Here is a 16,862-nt window from a genome sequence, read left to right as displayed (position 1 = left end):
AGGCGGAAAAATAAGAAGAGGAAAAGAGAAGGAAAAATCATTGTAGCTATTTAATGTAGAAGGAAGAAAGGAAATAAGAAGAAAAAATAAACCATATATAAATAAAGAAGAAACGTAGGTAGAGAGTAATGCTGAGTAATTATGAGTACGATAATGGAGAGGAGGAGGAGGAGGAGGAGGAGGAGGAGGAGGAGGAGGAGGAAAAAGAAGATTAAGGATGACGATAGCAAAGAAGAGGTTTATGATAGAGGAGGAGTAATAGTAGTAGTAGTAGTAGTAGTAGTAGTAGTAGTAGTAGTAGAAGTAGAAGTAGTAGTAGTAGTAGTAGTAGTAGTAGTAGTAGTAGTAGAATGAGAAGTAGGAGATGGAAAAAAGAAGATAAGTTTTGACTGTGAAGGAAAAAAAGAGAAGGAGGAGGAGCAGGAGGTAGATAGCGGAGGAGTGGAGGGAAAGACGTCCATGAGGGAAAGAACAATGACAGCAGAGGGAGAAATACGAAGGGAGGAGAGCAGGAGATGACGCAGCGAGGGAGTGAACAAGGGAAGAACAAAGAAACCACAAAGAAAATTAAGGAAGAGGAGAAATAAGACGGAGAAGAGACGAAACAAAAAGGAAGAGGAGGAAAAGTTGCGTCATTGAATAAGGAAAGAGGAAAAGAGAAATGAAAGATGACGCTAAAATTGGAGGAGGAGGAAGAGGAGGAGGAGAAGTAAGAGGAACAATATAAGGAAAATAAGAAAAGGAGAAGAGGAAAAATACAGACAGAATGATGGGAAAGGAATACAGGAGAGGTCGAAGGGGAATTGGAATAGACAGGAATAGAGTGAAGAAAGGGATTAAAAGTGAAAGGGAGGGGAAGGAAAAGGAGGCGGAGAAGGGAAGAAGGAAGAGGTTGGGAATCAAGAAATGGAGATGGAATTTAAAGGACGGGAAGAAAAGGCAAGGGAGGGATTAAAATAAGGGGTGGGGAGGAAAAGGGGAAGGAAAGAATAAGTGGGGAGAAGGAAAATAAAGAGAGAGCTAAAGTGAGGGAAGAGAAAGGAAATAGAAGAAGAAAATGAGGAAAGAAGAAGAGGGATGTGGAGTAAAGAAAGAAATAGACGGTTGAAAGATGAAATGTGAGTGGAAAGGAGGAAGAAAAGATGAGGTGAAGAAAATTTAAGATAGTGGGGTGGTAATTGAAGGGGTGACAAGTGGAGTGGGGTGAGGGGAGATTGATGGCGTGGGGTGAAGGAAGGGGTGAAGGATGGAACGGGAGGGGAGGGGAAAGGGGAAGGGGAAAGGGGTGAAGGATGGAAGGGGGGGAGAGGGTGCAATATCTTGAGAACTATGCTGGTGTCGAGGGGTGATGAGGGGAGCTGTTACCTAACCTCCCCACCCCTCACCCCACCCTCACCGCCCACCCTCACGCAACCCCAATCTCACCTCACCCACCTCGCACCCCACCACCCACACCTCATCCACTCTCACCCACCTAATTTCACCCCACCCTCACCCCTCCCACTCTAACTCGCAGCGGGGTGATAAGGGTGAAGGGGAAACAGGGGGAGGAAAAAAGGGAGGGAGAGGGAGAGGAACTTTGGGGAGAGGAAACGAAAGGGAGAGGGAATTTGAGGGGGTGAGAGAAAAAGTGAGCGAGAGAGAGAGAGAGAGAGAGAGAGAGAGAGAGAGAGAGAGAGAGAGAGAGAGAGAGAGAGAGAGAGAGAACATATGGTGAGGGAAGAAAATACAGCGGAAGTACAAAGTTGCAGGTGTGACGGAGGTAAATGATAGGAGGAGGAGGAGGAGGAGGAGGAGGAGGAGGAGGAGGAGGAAGAGGAGGTATATCCAGGTGTACACAATAAGCAGGTAACTGAGCACACCTGAGTAACACGTGAGAGAGAGAGAGAGAGAGAGAGAGAGAGAGAGAGAGAGAGAGAGAGAGAGAGAGAGAGTATACATAAGACACAATGTTAATAAATAAGATAATAATGCGAATAAATCTTCTCTAATTAAAATAAAAAAAAGTTGTTTGCATTTGTTTTGTCGAGCTGAGGAATGTTTGCTCGTTCTCTTCTTCCTCTCTCTCTCTCTCTCTCTCTCTCTCTCTCTCCTGATGGTAAAGAGGTGTGTTGTCCTTGTTGGGGGGAAGGGAGGAAGGGAAGGGAGAGAGGGAGGAAGGGAGAGAGGGAGGGAGGGAAGGAAGGGAAGAAGGATGTTAGTGCTTGGTGGACCCTGCTATGTGTGTGTGTGTGTGTGTGTGTGTGTGTGTGTGTGTGTGTGTGTGTGTGTGTGTGTGTGTGTGTGTGTGTGTTTTCAATGCATGTTTGATTATTTATTTAGGTCACTCATTTAACTTCAAGCCGCCGCCGCCTACTCCTCCTCCTCCTCCTCCTCCTCCTCCTCCTCCTCTTTCTCCTCCTCCTGCAAAACCAGTTCTTTGCATGTGAATTCCTCACCTGCAGTCTTCCAATTCTTCCTCTTCTTCTTCCTCATCATCATTCTCCTTTTTTTTCCTGTTCTCCTATACAAACAACCTCCTCCTCCTCCTCCTCCTCCTCCTCTCCTCCTCCTCCTTTTCCCTCTTATTCCTTCCTATCTCCTTCTCTTGGTCCCTCCTCTCTTCAACATCGACCTGCTCCTTAGTGTCCCTTTTTATCATTCCTCCTCCTCCTCCTCTTCCTCCTCCTCCTCCTCCTCCTTATCCTCCTCCTCCTCCTCTCTTCTGTCTCTTGCTATACACACAACCTCCTTACTTTTCCGTCTCCACCTCTCTCTCTCTCTCTCTCTCTCTCTCTTCCTCCTTCAAGTCCTCCCTCTTATCAGACTTCTTCCTGTCTCCTGTTCTTTTATTCTTTCAAGATTTATATAAGTTCTCTCTCTCTCTCTCTCGTTTTTTTTTATTTCTTTGCCTCTTTGATTTTCCTCCACTTCTCTTTTCCTTCTTCCCTCCTCCTCTTTCCCACCTCTCCTCCTTCTCTCCCTTTCTTCTCTCCCTTCCTCCATTCGTTCTTGCGTGCAAGGAATGTGACCGCTACTGAGGAAAGAAACCTGAACTCTCTCTCTCTCTCTCTCTCTCTCTCTCTCTCTCTTAAATGTTTTCGACACCTCTAAGCTCACCGTTTGCGTAAATAAACACACACACACACACACACACACACACACACACACACACACACACGTCACTCTTGGTACACAACACAAGCATATAAAAAAAATAAAAAGAATGGAAAAATACCACCCCGCCTACCCACCACTCCACACACACACACACACACACACACACACACACACACACCTGGCTCCCACCACCACCACCTGACCTTGCCTGAAATATATGATCTCAACCATTAGTCACTGGGAAAAATTTATATCTCACAAAAAAATTATGATAATGTTACGTAATCAAGAATAAAAAAAAATGAACTATAGAAAGAGTAACAAAAACAGTAAAAAAAACACAAAAATATATATGATCTCTGTATTGCTTCCGCTTAAGGGGACATAGATAGCAGGAGAATGAATAAAAACGTTTCCAAATAGATAGATAGATAGATAGATAGATAGGAAATTGACCTCTCTTTTGGCCGCTTCTTTTAACTCTTTTCGCGGGCTTTTTTTTTTTTCATTATTATTTTCTCTTTTTTTTTTTGCCCTCGCGCTGTTTCGTTTGCTCTAAAAAAAGTTAAAAAAAGATAGAGAGGCAAATGTAAGTACAGGTAGATGGGTAGATATATAAACTGATGGATAAACTTAGATACGAGGATAATTGATAACAAGTCAGACATGATAGATAATTTGGGATACACTGTCTGATAGATATACATTCAAATACAGCTAAAAGAAAGGTAGTATATAGATAGACATAGATAGACTGGATGGCTGATTGAGTGAATGAATGAGTAAGTGAATGTATGAGTGAATGAGTGTTTACATTTCTTCATTTTACTTTTTACCATTTTTATTTCACTATTCATCTCATTTTTTTTTTTTCATTTCATCATTTTACTTTTTTATCAACTTTACTTTACTTTGGATAGACAAGTAGGTAGATAAGATAGATACAAGTAGAGGTAGATAGATAGTTTGATAGACAGACCGCTAAAGTGATTGATGGCTGTGATAATATAGAAAACGGATGACTGACGGATGGACGGATAAAATGATGATGGGGGAACTATCACTTATTTGCTTCTAGGCCTTGACACAAAAATAATAAGCGCAATAAAACAAAATGACGGACTCCCCCTGTGCGCGCGCGTGTGTGTGTGTGTGTGTGTGTGTGTGTGTGTATGTGTGTGTGTGTGTGTGTGTGTGTGTGTGTGTGTGTGTGTGTGTGTGTGTGTGTGTGTGTGTGTGTGTGTGTGTGTGTGTGTGTGTGTTTCGTAAGACTTGGAGATTTCACAGAGATCACAAACAAATCATCATATAAAACCATATCTCCTCCTCCTCCTCTTCTTCTTCTTCTTCCTCCTCCTCTTCCTCCTCCTCCTCCTTTCTTAATAATCTATCTTTCCCATTCTCTCCATCTTTATCCTTCCTTCCTTCCTTCCTTTTTTTTCTCCTCCTACATTCCTACCTCCATTTTCTCCCCTTCCCATTTTCTTTCTTGCGTTTTCACATAGGCCTACCCATTTCTACCCGTTCCATTTACCCCTTTCTCTCTCCTCCCCCCTTCCCTCTTTATCCCCTTCTCCCGCTCCCTCTCAAACCATCGCTCCCATGTCTTTCCCCTCCCTTCCGTGCCCTTTCCTCCCTTTCCCTCCCTTGCGCCACCCTCCCCCGCCATTCCTTGCCTTCCTCCCTCTCCCAGCCAGGTGACATAAGGCAGGCAGGCGTCTCGACAGGTAATTACAGGCACACACACCCTTCCTTCCTCAGGTAACTCCCTCTCTCACCTGCGCCACAGCCTTGACCTTGCAATGCCATCAACAACACGCCACTTTAGGACGAGTGAAGATGAAAAATGAATAAATTGGTCGTGTGGTCCAGAAATGAAAAACCTGAAGCCATAACAAAATGATGAGTCGGTAAATAGGTGTAAACAGTTCTCCATTTTTTTTTATTTGTTTGTTTGTTTGTTTTAGTTCATGAAGTATTGCTGGCAGAGGCAACGCAAAGATTATATTAGCATACGCACCTAAGTTATGTACATATATTACAATACACCCGAGTTTACATTATGCCAGAGCTTACGTACAGGAGTTTAATTATACCCAAGCTTACGTACAGGAGTTTACATTATACCCAAGGTTACGTACAGGGGTTTACATTATATCCAAGCTTACGTACATGAGTTTACATTATACTCAAGCTTACGTACATGAGTTTACATTATACTCAAGTTTACGTACATGAGTTTACATTATACCCAAGCTTACGTACATGAGTTTACATTATACTCAAGCTTACGTACAGTTTACATTATACCCAAGCTTACGTACATGAGTTTACATTATACTCAAGCTTACGTACAGTTTACATTATACCCAAGTTTACGTACATGAGTTTACATTATACCCAAGCTTACGTACATGAGTTTACATTATACCCAAGCTTACGTACAAGAGTTTACATTATATCCAAGCTTACGCACATGAGTTTACATTATACCCAAGCTTACGTACAAGAGTTTACATTATATCCAAGCTTACGTACATGAGTTTACATTATACCCAAGTTTACGTACATGAGTTTACATTATACCAAAGCTTACGTACAGGAGTTTACATTATATCCAAGCTTACGTACATGAGTTTACATTATACCCAAGCTTACGTACATGAGTTTACATTATACCCAAGTTTACGTACATGAGTTTACATCATACCCAAGTTTACGTACATGAGTTTACATTATACTCAAGCTTACGCACACATTACATTACACTGGCGAGGAATTATGGCGCGGCGAGCGTATACGGAATGGAAATGTACCTTGCTAACGCATTCTGTTGCACGCACTTTCTCTACCACCTCCACGCCGGCGGCTAGAAGTACTAGGTGTGTGTGTGTGTGTGTTGCTGTGTTCCCGTGTTGCTCCATAAGACAGAAGTACTCGATGTGTGAGTGTCTGTGTGTGTGTGTGTGTGTGTGTGTGTGTGTGTGTGTGTGTGTGTGTGTGTGTGTGTGTGTGTGTGTGTGTGTGTCAGGGAAAGGGAGGTAACGAAGGTATGCGTCTCCGCTTTCACATTCCTAGAGTTTGGTGCAAGAAGTCGGATTTTTTTTCTTTTTCAGTCCTTTGCGTAAGACCAAAAAGTACGGACCAATAAAAGTTGGACGCTATCTTCTTCACTTCGCTGCTTTTTACCTTCTTCATTTCTGTCTTCTTTAGTTTTATCTTCTCACATTTTTCACTTATTCCCTTCACTTTATTTCTTCTGTAGTCATATTTTTTCTTGATTAGCAGAGACCAATAAAACTTCGACACTATCTTCTTTTTCCTCACTTTTATCTTCTTTACTTTTTCACTCAGTCATCTCTTCAATTCACTTCCTTTCTCTTCTTCAGCTTCATCTTTACTAATATGATTGAGACTAAAAAGTGTAGACCAATAAAACTTCGACACTATCTTCTTCTTCACTTCTATCTTTATTTTTTCACTTTCTTTCTCTTCTTCAGCTTCATCTTTACTAATATGATTGAGATTAAAAAGTGAAGATCAATAAAACTTCGGCACTATCTTCTTCAATAAAACTTCGGCACTATCTTCTTCAATAAAACTTCGGCACTATCTTCTTCAATAAAACTTCGGCACTATCTTCTTCAATAAAACTTCGGCACTATCTTCTTCAATAAAACTTCGGCACTATCTTCTTCAATACAACTTCTGCACTATCTTATTCAATAAAACTTCGACACTATCTTCTTCAATAAAACTTCGGCACTATCTTCTTCAATAAAACTTCGACACTATCTTCTTCAATAAAACTTCGGCACTATCTTCTTCATTTCTTCACATCTTCACTTCTATCTTCTTCAGTGTTTTGCGTAGGAGGAAAAAGTAAAGGGCAACATGACGTCAACTTTTATCTATTTCACTTCACTTTTCCTTTTATTTAATGTCTTTTTATTTCTTCATTTTACTTCTTTCATCTTCTTTACTTCATTATTCATCTCATTTTTTTCTTTTTTTTTCATTTTATTTATTTTATCATCTTTACATTTCTATTCACCTCATCTTTTCTTTCATTTTACTTATTTCATCTTCTTTATTTCATTATTCATCTCATTTTTTTCTTTTATTTCTTCATTTAACTTCTTTTTTTCATCTTTACTTCTCTATTCACCTCCGCTTTCTCCTTTTATTTTCTTCTTTTTTCCTCTATACTTCCTCATTTCGCTTTTCCTGCGCACTCACTAACTCTTCTTCACTGCTTTGCGTAAGAGTAAAAGGCGTAAATAAACACCAACACAAACATATAGCTTGAGTTTGCTTTCGACGTTGAGAAACCTTTTAATAACCTGCTACCTTTTACGCACTGAAAATTTGTGCACTCTTATGAACTTTTCCTTTTACGCAATGCAACCAAATTTTTGCTTTCCCGAAATTATTGACGCCCTGAAAATTTTGATGTGAAGAGAAGCGTCAGTCAGTCAGTCAGTCGCACGCGTTACACATATTTCCGTCCCGAGGTGTTACGCAGTGGAAATCTAGCGTTATGGGAACCTGCTGGCGGCCGAAAAAAAAGTCTGTTGCGTAAAGATTCACACACCGAAATTATAACATATGACAGTTGCGTATGCGTGTGTGTGTGTGTGTGTGTGTGTGTGTGTGTGTGTATAGTTATTGTGTAGCAGGAAAACATATACAAGGAAGTAGATAAAACATTAGATAAATATAGTAGATAAACAAAGATAGACAGATAAATACAGATAGACAGATAGGTAGACAGGCAGACATATTGAGATAGATAGATAGATAGATAGATAGATAGACAGAGAGAGAGAGAGAGAGAGAGAGAGAGAGAGAGAGAGAGAGAGAGAGAGAGAGAGAGAGAGAGAGAGAGAGAGAGAGAGAGAGAGAGAGAGGTATAATATTTTTGCCTCACTCTTCCTTGTCCTGTTAATTAATTCTCTCTCTCTCTCTCTCTCTCTCTCTCTCTCTCTAACGGAATATACTAGAAATCTAAGGAAAAAGAGAAGACAAAAACGGAGATAAGGAGAAAAAAGGAGAAAAAGAAGAATAAAAACATAGGTGAAAAAATCGACCTGAATTTCTACCTGTTGTCGCTAATGAGATCAGACACCTTTTCATTAGACACCAAGGGGGATTTAAAGGGCCAAAGGAGGTCTATTATTTGTTCCTTGATTTAAGTTCCTAGATATGTCATGATTTTGCACTGTATTAAACTCATTATTATCATCATCATTATCATTGTTTTTGCTGTTGGTATATTTGTTGTTCTCTTATGAATTTTGCCTCGATTCAAACTTTAAAATCTCCCTCACTCTTATTTATCTCTCTTCTTTATCTATCTATCTATCTATCTATCTGTCTATCTATTTATTCATCACCATAATTAACGTTTTTGTTGTTATATTTGTTGTTGTCTTATGAATTATCTTATTTTCTTCAATGTTATGCCTTTCTGCGTATCAAATAAACACATCAATTGCTCCAGAACTAAAGAATTCACTAAAACTCTTAAACAAAAGCATTCCAAAAAGCCGAACCCGATAATAGACATACAAAAGATAAAAGAATAGACCTCGAGAAAAAAAACGTCCTCTATTTGCATACTTGTCTACTTTTAATGTATATTTGCCAACTTACGGTCTGCCTTTACCTTCAAATGCATTAATAAACATAAATTAGAGAGAGAGAGAGAGAGAGAGAGAGAGAGAGAGAGAGAGAGAGAGAGAGAGAGAGAGAGAGAGAGAGAGAGAGAGAGAGAGAGACGAAGCGAGACAGGGAGGGAGAGCAAACATTTTCGCGTACCTTTTTGTTTAATTAATGAGCCAAGTAAGGTGTTCATTATATAGAGAGAAGCAAAGACGGAGACGCATGACCTTTGTGTGAGGAGGAGGAGGAGGAGGAGGAGGAGGAGGAGGAGAACAAATAATGATGTAATAAAAGTAACAGTAAGATTAGGTGGAAGAGTAGAGGGAAGAAGAGAGAAGGAGAGAAAAAAAACAATAGTTGGAGACGGAAAAGGAAGAGAAGAAGAAAGTGAGAAAGGAATAGTAAGAAAAATAACCAGTAAGGAAAAGAAGGAAAATAGAAGGAAAGTAATAAAAACAATATTACCAGGAGGGGGAGGGAAGAGAGTAAATAAAGAAAAGAGGAAGAAAAAAGGAAAACGAGGAAATGGCAAAGAGTAACGAGCGAAGTGATGACATAGTAGGAAAAAAATAACCATGAAAAGAAGGAAAAGCAGAATAAAACGAGTCACAAAAAAAAAAAAGAGGTGATGATGATGATAAGGGGTAAGAAAACAAGAAAAAAAATAATCATACAATACAGGAAAAAAATAAGAAAAAGAAGAAAGGAGGAAGATAAGGGGAGGTAAAATGAGAGAGATAGAGATAAATCATAAGAGAGAGAGAGAGAGAGAGAGAGAGAGAGAGAGAGAGAGAGAGAGAGAGAGAGAGAGAGAGAGAGAGAGAGAGAGAGAGAGAGAGAGAAAAGAAAAATGGAGGAAAGGAAGGATGAAGTGTTACCTATCATCACCATCATCATCATCATCATCATCATCATCAGTAAGCCTTTCCCATCGTGCCCCAATTCTCCCGTCTGAGGTCATAATATCCGCCATCCTGCCCCGACACCGAGAGAGGTTCAAATTCCATTAGTCACCTGCCTAAGAGGGTTCTAGGGGAGAGTCAATGCACTGTAGATGTGGCTAATTAATGCGAGCGAACAGGTGTGACGCAGGTGTAACGCAGAGGTGTGGCGGGGAAGTGTCTCGCGATGACCTATTTGTGACGACTCTGTGTGACTCTCTCTCTCTCTCTCTCTCTTCCATTTCCTCCACCTCTTTTTCTTCTCAGACTAAAACTGCAAATATATACAAAGAAATCACGCTATTCACACACACACAAAAAAAAAAACATTTGAGGATATAAGACATAGTCACGCACGGAAAATGCAGAAAAGCAGACATGACAAAGAAAGAAAAATACAAAGAGGAAGTGACACACACACACACACACACACACACACACACACACACACACACACACACACACACACACACACACGCTGCTAAATGACATACACACGAACAGCAAAATTAACTAGTATGGGAATCAGATTCAATTTACAATAAAATATACCAATAAGAAAAAAAAATAACCAATAACATAAACAAAACTAATTAAACGCTTTAGTTAAATATGAATAAAAGAACATAAAAAGTAATTAAATAAAATGCAAATATAAAAACAATACATAGGAAAGGAAGCAGCTCAAGGGCAAAAATAAATGAGAAAAAAAATCATGATAATAATGAAGATAATAGGAATGAATGCAATATAATAAAGATGAATATATATTTTAAAGGAAGCAAAAAAAAAAAAAATAGCCACATACCAAAGACGTGAAAAAAAAAGTACTTACACGAGAGAGAGAGAGAGAGAGAGAGAGAGAGAGAGAGAGAGAGAGAGAGAGAGAGAGAGAGAGAGAGTAATACATGGGAAGGAGATTAAGGAGAGTGACGTGAGAAAATGTTGACTTGTAGCAACTTGTCAACAAACGACCTTGGGAGGAGAGGATGTTTTTTTCTTCTTTAGTAGTAGTAGTAGTAGTAGTAGTAGTAGTAGTAGTAGTAGAAGTTTTAGTAGTAGTAGTTCTAGTAGTAGTAGTAGTAGTAGTAGTAGTAGTAGTAGTAGCAGTAGTAGTAACGGCATCAGTAGTAGTAGCGGTAGTGGTAGTAGTAGTAGTAGTCGTAGTAGTATTGGTAATTGTAGAAGTAGTAGAAGTGGTGGTAGTGGTGATGATGATAAATTCGCATCTTATATAAGGATAAATGTGCAAATCACCCTGACACACACACACACACACACACACACACACACACACACACGGCAAAGGTTAAGGCCCCGCGTGGTGACAGGTGAATGAGGCCCAAGACGAATCAATCCAGCGCCGTGAATAGCCCGCGCGGGAAGGCACGAAGCGATGGCGGAAGGAAGGAACGGAGGGGCAAAAAACGTGAAATGAACGAGACAATCTTTCTCGCTTACGGGACTTGGAAGGACTTTGTGGGACGTTGTTTTTTCCAGTACTTGTTTTACCGTACATCAGGCTTTGTGGGGGGGTTTTATTTATTGTTTGTGGTGTTTGTGTTTCCTTGTTGTTGTTTTTTGCAGTATTTGTTTTACCGTATATCAAGTTTTGTGTTTTGTTTTGTTTTTTGTTTGTTTGTGGTGTTTGTGTTTCCTTGTTGTTGTTGTTTGTTTGTAGTACATGTTTTACCGTATATCAAGTTTTGTGTTTTTTTTTATTGTTTGTGGTTGTGTTTCCTTGTTGTTGTTGTTGTTTTTTGTATGATTTGTGTTGTTATTTGTAGTTTATTCTCTTTATCATTAGTTATTTCTTGTTATAGTTATCCACATTATTATTCATTTTATTTTCATTATTATTATCATTATTATTTTCTTATTACAATTATGATTTCGATTACTACTACTGCTATAACTACCACTGCCATTACTGCTACTACTACTACTACTATTACTACTACTACTACTATTGCCTTAAAAAAATCATTACAACCCGCAAGTGTCGCTTTCCCCACCTCTACAACCACAACAATAAATCCATCACCACCATCCCCCACCACCACCACCAGCACCACCATCCACCACCACCACCACCTCCATCATCACCCCCCCCCCCACCACCACCACCACCACCACCACCACCTCCATCATCACCCCCCCCCCCACCACCACCACCATCACCACCACCTCCATCACCATCATCCCCCCCCCCACCACCACCTCCATCACCATCATCCCCCCCCCACCACCACCACCACCATCCCCCACCACCACAACCTTCATCATCACCATCAATGCGACAAAAGTGAAGTGTTGTCTGTCTTTCTTCTCCTTCCCCTTCCTTCCCTCTCCCTCTTCCCTCCTCCCTCCTCCTCCCCTTCCTTCAAATTCGCAGCAATAGTCACCAATCCGTAACTTCCCCCTCTCCTCCCCCCTCCGTTTCCCCCCCACAGAGCATCCTTCTCTTCCTCCACCACTAACGACCCCCCCTCCTAACCACCACCACCACCACCATCACCACCTACCTTCATCTGTCTCCTCCCTCTCCACTTATGTTCCTCTAATCACCACCCACTTCCTCCTCCTCCTCCTCCTCCTCCTCCTCCTCTTTCTCAAGGTTGTTTCCGGTAAATTGTTATCCTTGCTTCCGATTATGTACACACACACACACACACACACACACACACACACACACACACACACACACACACACATAGACTTATACAAAACAAACGCTAAACAAAACAAAAATAACACAGGAGGAGTAAGGAAATTTAGTTATTATTATTATTATTATTATTATTATTATTATTATTATTATTATTATTATTATTATTATTATTATTATTATTATTATTATTATTATTATTATTATTATTATTATTATTATTATGCAATGCGCCTGACTTGCATTTTACTTTTTTTTCACATATAATCCATCACAATGACAATTTTTTATGAGAGAGAGAGAGAGAGAGAGAGAGAGAGAGAGAGAGAGAGAGAGAGAGAGAGAGAGAGAGAACAGACAGACAGATACAGAGGATTGAGAAAGCATAAGGTAATACTGAAAGGCTAGATGAAGGGAAAAAATTTGGTCAGAATCACATGGAAGGTTATGGCGAGATGGAGGATTGGAGGGACTGATGGAGGGAGAGATGGAGGAAGAGACGGCGGATTATCTCTCTCCGTGTCTCCATGTGATTGCGCCAGAGGAAGGGAGGGATCCATAATCTCAGGTGTGGAGGTACAGGTGGAGGGAGGAGGGAAGGAGGAAGAGGGAGAAGTAGGAGAGCAGGAGGGAGGAGGGAAGAATGAAAGGGGCAGGAGGGAGAAGGAAAGGAAGAGGTACGAGGAAGGAGGGAAGGAGGCACAGAGAGGAGGGAGGAGGGAAGGGAAAGAGGGCAAGTCAGATAGGATCAAGGTGCGTGTGTGTCACCTGTGTGGTTTCGAAACAGGTAAAATTGACCAGATGTTTGCGTCACTCACAAAAAAGACAGACACACAGATACACATACAGACAAACAAACAGACAGACAGACAGACACAGACAAGGACAAACCAGAAGAAAAAGTGTAGCTACAGAAACGGCGGGAAGAGAGAAAGAAAAGAAAAGAGAAAAAACGTGAAGGGAGACAGGAAGAAATACAGAAAAAAGACGAAAAATTATAAGAACTAAATGAGAAAGCGAGTGTTAAATAGGAAAATAAATTAGATAAGTTACATGCAAGAGAGGAGGAGAGGCACTAGGTATAAAGGAGAGTTAGGGAGACTGAGGGAAAGGACAGGTAAATCAATTAAGGTAAATATAGCAAAAAAAGGCAAGGGAGGAGGAGGAAGGGGAGGAGAGGAAGGGTTACAAGTGTGTGGGAGAGAGTTTAGGGAGACGTCCGAAAGACCCCATGATTAGGAGGACAAGGACAAGCTAGGGAGGAAAAAGTGTGGATAGGGAAAACAGGGAAAAGAAGAGGAAAACAGACAAAGAAGGGAAGGCAATTGAAAAGGAGGAAAGGGAGGGAAGGACAAGGACAAAGGACGAGGAAAAGTAGAGAGGGAAAAGAGAGATGAGAAAATTAGAGGTAAAAGGAAGGAGAAAGAGAAAAGGGAGATAATAAGGAATAAGGAGAGGAAAACAGAGAAAGGAGGGAAGGCAAATGACGAGGAGGAGAGAGAGGGAAGGACAAGGACAAAGAACGAGAAAAAGTAGAGAGGGAAAAGAGAGATGAGAAAATTACAGGTAAAAAGGGAGAGAGGAAAAAAAAGAGGAAAAGGATGACGAGGAATGTGGTATAATAAATGGGAGATAATGAGAAAAATTCAATAGGTGAGGTAATGAGAAAAGGATGGATAGAAAAAAATGGGAGAGGGAAAAGTAAAGAGGAAGTCAAATAGAAGTAATAAAGGGTAAGGAAAGTGGAAAACAAAATGAAGGGAAAGTGGAGAAAAGAGGGAGAAAGAGATAGAGAGAGGACAGTGAGGATAGGAGAAAAATACACTTGATAGGAAAAAGAAAAAAGTAGGTAGAAAAATATCAACAGGAAGAAAATGGATGGAAAATAAAGGGAAAGAAAATAGTGGAGAGCCCTCACGTACACGTTTGTATTCAGTTTGCTCGCCGGAGAATATACAGACAAAAGTTTAAGCAGTGTTTGTCTAGCCTTCCTTACAAGCCGAGACAACACCCTGAACCAAACTGTGATGGAGGAGTGAGGAAAGGAGGGAAGGAGGGATAGGGATGGAAGAGAAGTGAGGAAAGGAGGGAGGGAGGAACCAAAATGTGAGGAAGAGGAGTGAGGAAAAGAGGGAGGGAGGGAGAGATAGGGATGAAAGAGAAGTGAGGAAAGGAGGGAGGGAGAGGTAGGCATGACAGGAGAGTGAGAAAAGAAGGGAAGGAGAGGTAGGGATGGAAGAGAAGAGTGAGAAAAGGAGGATGAGAGGAGAGTGAGGAAAGGAGGGAAGGAAGGAGAGGAAACAATAAGAAAAAGTAAGATAGTGATTTAAATACAGGCGCGAAAAAAAGTTTGCAACAAAAAAATAAAGTTGAAAATAAGAAATGAGCAAAATAAAAAAAATAGTAAAGTCATAACAAGTAAAGAAATAAAGTAATGAAAGAGATGAAGAAATAAAAGCATAAAAAGATGTTAGAGGGAAAAATGAAGAAGCGAAGGAAACAAAACGAGGAACAAACTCGAGAAATGATGAAATATATTAACGAAACCATGACGGGCGAGTGAGCGTAAAGCAATAAGGAAAAGGAAAGGAAAATAGGAAAGAAAATTAATCAGACACAGAAGAATGGGCGAAGGGGATAACGATGAAAGAAGATGAGATAGACAAAGAAGATAGACAGTAAAGAGGAGAAAAAAAAGCGTAGGAGAAAAAAAAAACGAAACAGAACAAGGCAAGAGATGAGAATTTAAAAAAAAAGAAGGAAAATATATGATACACGAATATAGGAAAAGAAGAACAGTAGGAAGTTGATGAGTAAGTTGAAGGTATGCAAGGTGAAGTTAATTAATAATCTATACGCGTTCAGGTGTGTCATAGAGTTACTTACCTGTTTGATAGATAAGGCATGTTTGTGTGTGTGTGTGTGTGTGTGTGTGTGTGTGTGTGTGTGTGTGTGTGTGTGTGTGTGTGTGTGTGTGTGTGTGTTGAGAGGATACAGGTAAGAAGAGGTGAAGCAATGAGGTGTTTTGAGTACTATCTCCTCCTCTTCTTCTTCTTCTTCTTCTTCTTCTTCTTCTTCTTCTTCTTCTTCCTCCTCCTCCTCCTCCCCCTCCTCCTCCTCAAACTACGGAAATTACTAAGGAAGAATATTAATTACCTATACCTGGAAATTAACGAGTTATTTTTTTTCTCTCTCTCTCTCTCTCTCTCTCTCTCTCTCTCTCTCTCTCTCGCATTGAATTAGCGTGATCGAGAGGCGAAGAGAGAGAGAGAGAGAGAGAGAGAGAGAGAGAGAGAGAGAGAGAGAGATAGAGAGAGAGTGAGAGAGGAGAGAGAGAGAGAGAGAGAGAGAGAGAGAGAGAGAGAGAGAGAGAGAGAGAGAGAGAGAGAGAGAGAGACGAAGAAGGAGAAGAAATAGGAAAAATAAAAGAATAAATAGGAGAAATACAAAAAAAAAGTAGAGAAAAGGAAGAATGAGGTTAAGGAGAACAGATAAGAAAAGATAATGGACAAAAAAAGGAGAGATAGAAAGAAGAGGGTAGGAAAGAAAGATAGATAGAGGAAAAAAAAAAAGAATAGAGGAGATATGGAGAAATGGGAGGAAACAGAGGGAGGAAACGAGAGATTATATGAGGAAGAAAAGATAAGAGAGATAAGAAATAACGGATAAAAGTAGATTGATAAGAGAAGAGATGATGCCATGGTGTGATGAGGGAGGGAGGGAAGGGAGGAAAGGAGGGAGGGAGGGAGGGAGGTAACAGGTAGGCGGAGGAGGCAGGCAAAGGTATCATTCGGTGACCAGTCTCGGTGTGGGAGAGAGACAGGTAAGGTGGGTGGAGCGTCTCTCTCTCTCTCTCTCTCATCTACTTTCTCCTTTTTTCGTTACTTTTTGTCCTTCACCTTTTAATTTTTTTTTTCTTTAACTCTTTCACTCTCAATTTTGTGTTGCTCGCCTTGTGTTGTGCTGTTGTTGTTGTTTTGTTTATAATTTGTGTGTGTGATTATAGTGTTTCGCTACTTATGTGTTACTTATGTGTTACTGTGATTCTCCAACACATACGTCCGACTTCACTAGTGTTTCAAAGTGTTACGTTGAATTGCTACTTGACACGGTAAGGTTTTTTTTTTGTGTGTGTGTGTTGCGGGTAATACTAATAGCGTTACCGAGGTCGTTACTGAAGTGTTACCGAGTGTGAAAGGTTAAGCGGTTGCGTCACTCTTATTGTGTTGCTGGTTGTGTCGCTAATTGTGTTACGATGGTATTGGTGTTACTTCGGGCTGAGTGATGGGTGTTACTGATGCTGTGTTACGGGCTGACTGTGTGTGTGTGTGTGTGTGTGTGTGTGTGTGTGTGTTGAGATGTCAGTTATTCGCTTTTTTCAATGTCTATCAAATTAAAAGTTTAGGATAGGCTTCAGGTCCATATGCTCTCTCTCTCTCTCTCACTTTAACAATGGTGAATACATGACGGTTATTTTTTTTAAATGGCAC

General features: G+C 40.4%; 1 protein-coding gene across 4 annotated transcripts in view; it reads left to right on the top strand.

Moving 5' to 3' along the window:
• The window catches only part of LOC126983041 (serine/arginine repetitive matrix protein 2-like), a 123,564-nt gene that overhangs the window by 70,057 nt on the left and 36,645 nt on the right, over positions 1 to 16,862 (top strand). Inside the window, exon 1 of one of the 4 annotated variants that reach the window (XM_050835480.1) lies at positions 16,105 to 16,195. The exons of the other annotated variants lie outside the window; for them this stretch is intronic. The gene's annotated coding sequence lies outside the window, so the exon portion shown is untranslated. Of the gene's footprint in view, positions 1 to 16,104; positions 16,196 to 16,862 lie in introns of those variants that run through there. 4 annotated transcript variants of the gene reach the window in all.

The sequence above is a fragment of the Eriocheir sinensis genome, chromosome 52 (genome assembly GCF_024679095.1).
Source record: "Eriocheir sinensis breed Jianghai 21 chromosome 52, ASM2467909v1, whole genome shotgun sequence".
NCBI lineage: Eukaryota > Metazoa > Arthropoda > Malacostraca > Decapoda > Varunidae > Eriocheir > Eriocheir sinensis.
Note: the sequence above shows the minus strand (reverse complement) of the source record. Positions and strands in the feature narration are given on the sequence as shown.